This window comes from Cibotium barometz, chromosome 35 (assembly GCF_041138505.1).
Source record: "Cibotium barometz isolate CiBa-2024 chromosome 35, ASM4113850v1, whole genome shotgun sequence".
Taxonomy (NCBI): domain Eukaryota; kingdom Viridiplantae; phylum Streptophyta; class Polypodiopsida; order Cyatheales; family Cibotiaceae; genus Cibotium; species Cibotium barometz.
In genome coordinates, this window is record NC_141080.1 from 32171310 (window position 1) to 32182914 (window position 11605).

General features: G+C 39.7%; 1 pseudogene; it reads left to right on the forward strand.

The window, feature by feature from the left end:
- The first annotated feature begins 1177 nt into the window (after positions 1 to 1177).
- Positions 1178 to 5414, forward strand: LOC147618331 (laccase-4-like; annotated as a pseudogene).
- Positions 5415 to 11605: the final 6191 nt, after the last annotated feature.

Sequence of the window (11605 nt, forward strand, 5' to 3'; positions counted from 1 at the left end):
GTACAAAATGGGAATTGGGATTTTCCCAAACTCCCTAATATGGTCTTCATGTGTGTTGTTAAAGGGCCCCTAGAATATCTCAACCTTCCCCTAATGAAATGACACCTGAAATTTCTTCCAAGGTCGCATACACGAAATCTATGGTTGCAAGAAAATTTGTAGAGTATCTATTCAAAATACATGGAATGCCTCAACAAATTAGAGTTATAGAGATGCCAAATTTATGGGTTCATTTTGGAGGACACTATTGGAGCCCATGTGGACCAAGTTTACTCCTAGCATCGCTTATCAATCGAAAATGCATTAGTGGAGACATATTGAGACACTATTGTCATGACACCAACAAGCTACCTTTGGTGAATTTGCTTAAAATAGCAACTACACAGCTATATGATGTGTTCCATGTCTCTCAATTAAAAGCATATGTTGGGCCAATGGTGGAAGTGCAAGATGATTTGCCACCCATGAATGAGGAAAGCATGGTGGAATATGTGCCACAAAGAGTGTTGGGCACTAGAGAGAGGATGTTATTACGACTACCATTTTGGTTCGCCTGGGAGCCTTCGCGACCGTTGGTTTGCTCGCGCCCTCGCACCTGACACAGAGGTCTTCTCGGCCTTGGGCAACTTAAGACATGTATTAAATGTAGGAATATGGCTCATTCGGTTTGAAATGCAATATTCGTACATTTATTTAATGTACGAATACTATAGCTTATCTGGTTTGAAATGGCATCCAGTAGCTAGTAAGTAAACAACTGTGCATTGTTTAGTCACATTTCAAGCAACCAAGGTCACGCTTGTCTTAAATGCGGTATTAAACTAATAATACTGGTCCGTGTGGCGATGGCAAAACCGCAGGCTGCGTGAAGATAGATGATCCTGTTAATGAAAACCGGGGCTTGTGCTTGGTCTAATTAACAGAGTTCCACGACCTTGTCTTACGGGGTTAACCGTGTCAACCATGCATGCTACACGGATCACAATATAAATCGAGGCTTTGTACTAGGTTCAATATTAATCAAGGCTTTGTACTGGGTTCAATATTAATCCACTCATGATCGACATTCTTTAATCATACTTCTTCTTTTTAGCTTAGCTTAGCTTGACTTGGCTTTCTCTTATTAATCGCATCCTACACCACACCACAATTTGCTATTCTCTTCAGCCCAAATTTAATGACTATATTCTTCTCCATTCTTCAGATTCATTCTTTGTTGCTCCTCCTTGGATCGGCGCTTATACTAGTGCGTCTAGCCTGTGCAGGCTCCGTCGTCAATGACGACGGAACCATGACACACCATTTTGATTTCAAGGTAGCAATTATCTCAATTAAGCCACAAATTAGGCTTTCGGTCATTATGGTCAACACTTATAATTAGAGCGATTAATGATCGTTAAGATCAAACTTAATCATCATCAGTAGTAGTCAAATACAATCGACAAACTCTACGTATAGCAGTTTGATTATCAGTGCTTAGATCATGCTGCAGACGTAGTTATGACCAGGAGGATTAACGATAGAACGATCAAACTGATCAACGAAGAGTAGTACAGTTATAGGAATATTAATGCTTATAATCTAGCCGCTGTAAGTAATCATAAGACCAGGAATATCGATTCAGGATACAATTATAATTATGATCGTGTTTGCTTATGATCGATCAGGTGCATTACACCAACGTTACTCGCCTCTGCCATACCAAGCAGCTGGTGGCAGTGAACGGGCTCTTCCCAGGGCCTACTATCTACGTGCGGCAAGGGGACACAGTTAACGTGAGAGTGTCTAATCACGTGGTGGAAAACATATCAATTCACTGGTAATTATTATTATGATACTTTGAGACGATATACTTATTATAATAATTATGGTATATTAAATCATCCTTAATTGGGGCCTTCATGATTTCTTAAATTACCTTGTAATTATTCAGCAGCAGCCTGCTGTTGTAATGAGTAGATCAATGACCTTTCAAATTGTATTAATCTCGTAATGCGCCTGCATCAGCTTGAATATTTATCTATTACCGCTGCAGGCATGGAGTGAGGCAGATGTACACAGTTTGGTCCGACGGCCCCGCCTACATCACGCAGTGCCCTATCCGCCCGAACACCCATTTCACACACAGCTTCAGAGTCGTACGAGAGCAAGGGACGCTCTTCTGGCACGCCCATCTCAGCTGGCTCCGGGCAACCGTGTACGGCGCCTTCATCATCCTGCCCAAGTACGGCAAGCCGTACCCTTTGCCCGTGCAACCCACCAAGGACTTCCCCATCATCCTAGGTAACTATTAGCCATACAGTATAATCATCACAATGTTAAGCTAATCATCACACTAGCCATGTATATCGCATAATCACATTATGTTAATACGCTAATCATCGATCATAGCCTATATATAGTGCATAATCACTCTGCTCAGCTAATCATCACACTAGCCATAGGATTAGAACTATATTGAAGGCAACCATACTAACTATAGGAACTCAGGTATGATATAGAAGCCATCTTGTAACTCAGTACTTTGGTAATCTGTAATCCCCCATGAATCCCGGTATGTAACTCAGTACTTTGGTAAATTGTAACTCCCCCATGATTCCATGTATCTGGAGCTTGGCCAATGCTAAATCTCCGACTCTTGTAACCTGTATTGTCTTTTTTCAGTAATGAAAATGCCTTTTATTGAAAAAAAAAAAAAGCTTCGGACTCTATATATATATAATGCGGCTGCACCTTCGTAGCAGCAACACTTAATTGAGGCTTACCTTGTGCAATGGTAAGCTAATTCGATCACTCGCAAGGGTTAGAGCTTAGGTGAATCTGTACTAGACTATATATAGCTAGAGCACATATTCTTGTAATGTGGCCGCAGCAGCTGCACACGTACGTGCCACCCGCCCCTAGTTGAGAACAGTAAATTAATGCTTACCTTTCAACTTGATCTTGCAGGAGAGTGGTGGAACGTGGACGTGTTGGATGTTGAGAAATTTGCTCTAGCAGATGGGGGAGGCTACAACTTGTCTGATGCCACCACTATCAATGGGCAGCCTGGCTTGCTCTACAACTGTTCACAGCAAGGTGCAGAGGCCGAAAGCAGATCAAAGTTTAAACGAATTAATTATTTTGAACAAATCTACTTGTGACCAGCTTGCGTGATTAAAGTTTGATTAGAATTGTTGGTGTTTTCCCCAGATGTAACCAGTGTGAGGGTGAAGTAGGGGGAGACGTATCTACTGAGGGTGATCAATGCGGCCATGAATTTTCAGATGTTCTTTCAGGTCGCAAAGCATAAGTTGACAGTGGTGGAGACAGACTGCACACTATGTAAGCCTTATACAACAGATGTGATAGTGCTAGCGCCTGGACAGACAGCTGATGTGCTAGTAACAGCAGACCAGGCGATTAATAGCTATGTCATGGCTGCATCCGCATACTCACCGGCTAGAGAAGACAAGGTCCCATACCCCAAAACCACCACAACCGCCTTGTTTATCTATGAAGGATCAGCTAATTCCACCACCACGACCCCCAACAACAGTAGTCAAGCTGTCGATCAGCACCTCTATACTTTTCCCACCTTCATTCCGGCCGCGAATGGCTCTGATTATGCCCTTGATTATGTGGGGAGCTTGAGAAGCTTAAACAGCAAGGCCGGACAAACCTGCTACGGCCCGGAGGGACAAAAAATCTCTACGGCCATCAACAACATCACATTTGTCGCCCCCAACATCTCCATCTTACAAGTAAGAGATCTCATATTCAACTTAACGCCTCTACAGCAGCAGCTAATCATCGTTTGAAGCCTCATGATCTACGAAATTAATTAGTATACCTGCAATATTCACTAATCACCACATCATCATTGATCTTTGATGTGTGTAATCAAACATCAATTAACTAATCGGTATAAGCTTGCTTCATTTGACTTCTTCATACCTGCACACCAGGCATATTACGAAAGCAAGAATGCTGCTGACTTGCCGGGAATGTCCACCTCCATTGCAACGGACACCTTCGAGACCAATTTTCCCAGCGAGCCTCTATACCAATATAACTACACGGGCCCCTCTATAGAGGACAAGTTTGCAATCTTTGGGACCAAAGTTAAAGTAGTGGACTTTGAATCCAACGTGCAATTGGTGCTCCAAAACACACAAACCCTATTTTTTGAGAGCCACCCCTTCCATTTGCACGGCTATAACTTCTATGTGGTGGGCATGGGCCTAGGCAACTACAATGCATCATCAGACCCAGACCACTTCAACCTCGTTGACCCTCCTGCCATGAACACAATAGCCGTCCCACCAGGAGGATGGGTTGCTCTCCGCTTCTTCACCGATAATCCAGGTAAACTCACTCAGCTATATAAAACACGTATATACACAGATACCTTTCATTGCATGTGTTAACCCTGCATGATGATGCAATTGTTGATTCCATGTAAGATTGAGTATATGCATTATAACAAGTACATGCATACATGTATGTGTATATTGCACCTACATGTATACTTGTAATGTGTATAAATACCTTCCATTGCATACATTAACCTTGCATGCAATCATTGATTCCTTGTACTCTTGAGTATATATAGTACAAGTACATGCATACATGTATGTGTATACACACACCTACACGCATACTTGTAGTGTATATAGATACCTTTCATTGTTGCATACATCAACCTTGCCTGCATGTTGTTGATTCCATGTCTTGAGTATTATATACATCACAGGTACAAGCATACATGTATGTGTTACATGTATACTTGTGATGTATATGTATACATTACAAGTACATGCATACATGCAGTCGATTCTTCTTTATAGGGTCACAATATTTCATCTGCTAGAGAAACATTTTGACATTTCATATTCTTTATCACGGGTGCTTTTTAACTAGGGGACACATCCACTTTCCATCTAGTTTCTAGCCGATACATCTCTGAGATGGGTACCATTGTGAAGTGCATTTATAAAGGTTTTTCTTGTAAATAGTGAACTTACGATAATTGAGTTTTACACATGATAGGAGTTTGGCTTATGCACTGCCACTTTGAGATGCATACATCATGGGGGATGCAAATGGTGTGGATTGTCAAAGAAGGAGACCGAAAACTCCCACCACCACCAAAAGACTATCCAAAATGCTAAACACTTGAAGACTATCCCAAATCCAACATTACCTTGCAAATGGACATCTACTTTTCAATAACATTTACATCATGTTTACTAAGCATGTTGAGAAAAGGGATATACCGATGGACTCCATGGCACATGGCTATATTGCCTTTCCTCATAACTACAGTATTCTTTGTAACAAGCATAGAGTATTTTACAAAATCTATTTGGATTATTGTAATAAGAGGGAGCTACATTCAGTATGACACATGGCTCATTTGTCTTTCCTCGTAATTACACTCTTTTCAAGTGTAGAATAATCCAAATCTTTTAAAGGTTTAATAATTCCAAGTCATGTTTGTATAAATTTTAGTGAGAAGTAGTGCAGCGTATTATCGTCCAAGAGGGAGTTGCATTCAGTATGCCACATGGCTCATTTGTCTTTCCTCGTAATTACAATCTTTTCGAGTGTAGAATAACCCAAATTTTTTGAAGGTTTAATAATTCCAAGTCATGTTTATATAAATTTTAATGAAAAGTAGTGCGTATAGTTTCAAACCAAAACACCTTGTTATAAACCCTTTTAAATTGTTAAAACCGTAAAATTTCATGGTTCTTCAACCATCTCTAATTATTATAATAACTAAACTTGTTCACTTCTTTTACATATTTTAGTATAAAATTAGCCTCATAAATGACATTGACAAGACTTGAAACTCTTAGGATCAGCACCTTTTTTATCATAAAAGTATCATAATAAAGGGGTTTTTGTTACATGCAAAATTTGTTTATTGAAAAAATATCCCAAAAAAATGATCACACATCATTCCAATACAAGCATTATATTTGCTAATCCACCCTATTAGTTATTCTAACTTATTTAAAAACTTACAATGTGTTGAATATTGTTAATATTTTAATAATACATGATCTATTGAAAAAATGTTAACTTAACTATTGTAAATCTATATTTTTAAGTAAAATTTACTAATAATTATAGATTTTTATTTTATTTTATTTAATAATACATGATCTATTGTAAATCTATATTTTTAAGTAAAATTTACTAATAATTATAGATTATTATTTTATTTATATCACTCATTTAGGTAATAGTAATACCTTCCTTGCCTTTTATAATTTTATTAATGCATATTTATTTTCATGTACCTTCTTAGTTTGTTTATTTGAGGCTCCAAGTTATTCACGCACCAAATGTTGTCGATTACACATTAGTAGAATTCAAAGTTTGTTGCCAATCACATGCATACATACTCTTTAAAGCCTTAGTACTCATTCACAGTTTGTTGCCAGTCACATGCATACATGCTCTTTAAAGCCTTAGAACTCATTCATAGTTTGTTGCCAATCACATGCATACATACTCTTTAAAGCCTTAGTACTCATTCACATCAACTTGAATTATTTAGAAAAGCCTAGAATATGATAACTTTTTCCAACAGAGGGTGGTCAATTAATTTGTTCAACAAAAAGGTCAAACCACCCCATTTAGCATAAATAAAGCACATGGCCATATGCCTTTCCTCATAACTACATTCTTTGCAAGTATAGAGTATTTGTAAAAGTATGTTTAGATTATTGTAAAGAGGGAGATCCATTGACGATGGCACATGGCTCATTCGTCTTTCCTCATAATTACATTCTTTGTGATACACGAGTTTTATTTATTTAAAGATTGCATTTAACTCCAAGTCACGTTTGTATAAATTTTAATGAAAAGTAGAGTGCATATATATTTAAACCAAAACACCTTTTTTGTAAATCTTTTTCATAAACACAAAAGTTTATGGTTCTTCACCAATCTCCAAATAATATAATGATTAAACTAGTTTACTACTTTTACATAAAGTTAGTTAGCCTCACAAATGACATTGATAAGACTTCAAAGTCTTATGCCATTAAGGAACTTTTTTTTATTATTAGGTATCATAACGAAGGGGTTTATCTTACACATACACATTTTTTATTGAAAATAATCTCAAAATAAAAAATATTGATCACGCATCATTCTCTTTTTTATATGTACTACAAGTAATCTATATGCTAATCGATCCTATCATTCATGTACTTATTCACCCTATCATTCTCTTTTATATATATAACACAAGTGCAATCTGACACAGAACCAACTGACTTAGAAACATCTCCAAATGTCCTTTGACACACACAGGCCCTCTGGTAGCTCTAAACTTGAAGAGATATCACATTATAGACACCCTTCTGGCTACAACTGACACACAGTTGCTTTAGATCTGACTATACCTGACCAACCAACTAAAATGACTCAGCTGGAGGCTTTCTCTAGTCTACATCATCTAGAACTTCTATACCCTCTAGACACGCAAACCAAACATGAATCCTACCATGTGGTGGACACTCAGTTGACTCCAACCTAGCTCTAGCTACCACAAAAACACGATTCAGACCACAAAGCCTTCTGACTGCTAACACCTGACCTTTGACAGACTTCTAACTATCAGATGTAACTCAGGATCACTTCCCTTTAACTCAGACAAACCAAAGCAAGGTTCCTACACCTTCTGTTGATATTTTGATGCTTAGCTGACACCCAAACACACTTCAGACCACAAAGCCTTCTCACTGCTAACACCTGACCTTTGACAGACTTCTAACTATCAGATGTAACTCAGGATCACTTCCCTTTAACTCAGACAAACCAAAGCAAGGTTCCTACACCTTCTGTTGATATTTTGATGCTTAGCTGACACCCAGCAGACTCAAAATCTTCTCTACTCAACTAACACACTGAGTCAGCAGCACTGACCCAGAACGAGATCCCCAATCTTCAAACTCACACACTCAAAAGCTTTATCTCCACCACAAACCTAAAGAAAACAACATCTTCTTCATAACAGAAACATCAAAATAAAGGACATCACAAACCAAACTCTGTCTGCTTCAGATATAGAAAATACGTCATTGTTTCAACATTCCTGAGACCTAGCATAAACATAAGAAGGAAACACCCAATAAACTCAAGGATATCCCTCAGGAAGACCCCAAGAACATCACTTCAAAGCTTCACCTTCAAATAGCTCCAGTCAAGAAGAAATCAAAATGGGTCAAGTCTCTAACAAAGAAGCTTCTCTCAGAGAGCCTAGGGGACACACCTATCCAACTCTATGTTCTCTAGCTCACCCTTTACTTTGATCCAAACAATCCTTCTTACTGCTTTTTCTTATTGTCTGCAAAGCTTCAACAACTGTAGATACTCCACCCTGCAACCTTCAACAAAACAAACCAACCTACAGGAGACACTCTCCACTACTGCAATCACTCTCTGCACTTTCTCATCTCTCATCAAAGATCCACACGGAGATAGTCACCAAAATCTTCCCCCAATTCTCAAATTTTTCTCATCGCCGCCTCCATTCCTTCCATAAAAATATCACAGCCCGTCTCCTTCCTTCCAAAACCGTCAGCACCGACTTCCCTTGTTGCCCATGCACTTTCTATTTTCAATTGTGCATCTGTGCATATCTAATCGACCACGCAATGGTAATTTGTGCCTTGGCTAACCCTAGATGACAAGTAGGTGCTTGAATCACTCCAACTGAAGCAGATAGACCAGATATTGACTGTCTCCCAAATCAGACACAAATTGATAACCCTACGCAAAACATTGTTGCTAACATTGGCACACTTCAAAACCTTTCTTTAGAACTCCATAGCACTTGTCAGCACTCCTTTGCTGACCTTAATTCACCTTGGTTGTTACAAAAATGACAAAAAACTACCTCCGAAATCTTCCTTTTGTCTCTAGCCCAAAATGAGTCCTCCTAGATCCTCTACAATTCTCTTGCACCTACTAACCTTATAGCCACTACCCCAAGGACATATCAAACTCTTGGCAGATTCTCTTCTGACCCCCTGCTGCTGAGTGACAGAAAAATTGACTGAAAACTACCTCAAATAACCGATGTAAAAATGATCAAATTCTGATCCTGGTTTACAACAAATGCCTACAATAGATTCCAGATAGAAACACGTCTACCTAACCTTCAAAGTGTCCTCCAGGACAGCCAACTACAAACACCTAACTTGGAACTTCTTAGAACATGTCGGCTCTCTTGTGCTAATGCCCTATCGACACTAGTCTACCCTAGCTGCCTGTAAACTAGCTCGAACGGTTGACGTAGAATCTGACTCAAATATATGTCCTCCTTGCTCTCTTATTATCTTCCTGGTCCAGCTAGCCTCAATCTCTCAACCCTAGAACCACGTTAAACATCCCCTTACGATTTGTTGATCTTCTATCGACATTAATCCAAATGGTCTTGATTGTTTGGCTGCCCTAATTTCATGAAGATATGACTTCAAAGACTCTCTGCTATACCCACAGACTGATCTGACCGTTGATTGTTGCTGCTTGATGTGACGACTGACTCAACTGGAGCAGACTTTCTTAGCTCTGAGTCTCACCTGACTTATAGTAGCAACAATTGAGCATAATTTTGGACTAAACCATGTCTAACAGAGTCGCCTCACAAAAATTGCCAGGACTCATCTCCTGTTTGATTCTCTAAACCTAGGCACCTTCTCTACTATGGACCTAGGCACCTTCGCTACTCTGATTTTCCCAATTTCACCTCAATTTCTCTGAACACCACTTCTACAACCATTGAAAATTGGAAGATCCTCTTGTCTATAGCTAGGTTGCTTCACTTTAGATCCTTCTCACAATTCTCTCACTCTTGCACCTCTTACTTCTCCTCCTCGTTTACTTGAATCCCCCATAAAAAATCTCCATTCCCCCTTTTTTGCCCGTCCGCCTCACTGCCTTCTGGAACAATTGCGCGTCGGCTCCCTTTGATCTTCCATGCACCTTCTATTTTGGTTTTTTATCACCTACGGTTATTCTACTTGCTGCCACAAAGTTCCTGCCACCTAGGATTCATTACTCACCCTCTTATGTGCATTAGATGTACCCACATTTCATGTTTATTTTGAGCGCTAGGCTCCTCTCACAATGTGTAATGCTCGAGTTAGGGGCCGGTCTCTCAGCTTGTATCTCATATTGATATATGGTGCACATTTGTACTGCCCCCATTATCAGGAGAAGCCATTAGGGCACATATCTTTAGTGGGAACCCCAGCTTAGATGCTGGAAGGGGTTGTAGTGGTGCTTGTTGATGGTTAGGAGATGATGAGGGGTACAAGCAATAGCTGGGGTCCAGGAAAAGTCATTGGAATGCATGAATCCATGTGGTCAGGTACATTAAATGTACAATGCTGTGGTCCGGGGAAAGTCATTGGAATGCAACAATTCGTGTGCTCACGTACATTAAAGGTACTATTAAGGAATTACATACATGTCTGGTGACTCCTTATTAGTGGTATATTGTGACTCTGATTGGGTTGGAGATTGTGACACGAGAAAGTTAGTTTTTGGTGGATATTGTTTCTTACTTAGATACGGCGTGTTCTGTGATGGGATGCAATATAATGTGATTAGATGAGAATGGATGAAGGACGATGGGAATACATATGATTGGATGTGGATTTAGAAGAATGTGGAATAACGGGAAATGATGTGGATTAATGTGAAAAGATGAGAGTTTGTTAGAAACTGTATTTATGACATGTTTTATGTCAAGAATGTTGGAGAAGCATTTTGACCATCTTTGTGAATGAGGTCGTGGTGGAGACCTAAGTGATAAAGTTGCAAAAGCTGACGGAGAGTCAATGGAGGACGTCCGTGTAGCAAGGTTGACCGAGGTCTTGACCAGCCTCGGTTTGATTTAAATGGTGAGCTTCCGGTACGGTGGATGAGGGACCAAGGAAGCGTCCTATCACTAGGTGACCTGCGAAGGATCCTAGAGGGTGCTGACCATACGGTGCTCGGGTTCAGGGTCACCGAAGTGATACCACGCGTGCGTCGAGGAAGAGAATGGAACAAGGTGTTAGAGTTATTTTTTGAACTCGAGCATGGATTTGGTTGATTGACCTCACTGGTCCTTTAACGGATGAGTCCATGGCTCTTTTATATGGATATGTTGGTTGATCTTGCTGATCTTCAATGGAGAGTCCATCTAGATTTTTATAAGTGAATATATTTTTGGGTACTATGGGCTAGGAACTATTGAAAAGGCCCTTGAGCGGATAGGTGGTGAGCGTTCTGGTTACCAATGATGCCATAGGTACACCGAGATGAAGGAATGATTGGAAATTAGAATTCAACCTAGATATTTTGGAGGATTACGATCAGTAACACTATGGTTTCATTAAAAGATTGTTTTAAAGACAGTTGAATCTGTGGAAAAGGCAATTTCATATTGGGTGTGTAAGTGGTGTGACTATCTTGAACTTTGCTTGAAGCGCCGGCAAGGGGGTCTGGGAACTCTTTTCCCTGGTACCTGGGACAAAACATAACCAAATTTCTAAATGGATTCTATCACTACAATGGTTGGGTGGTTGGCTAACCCAACCATGGGACTCGATGT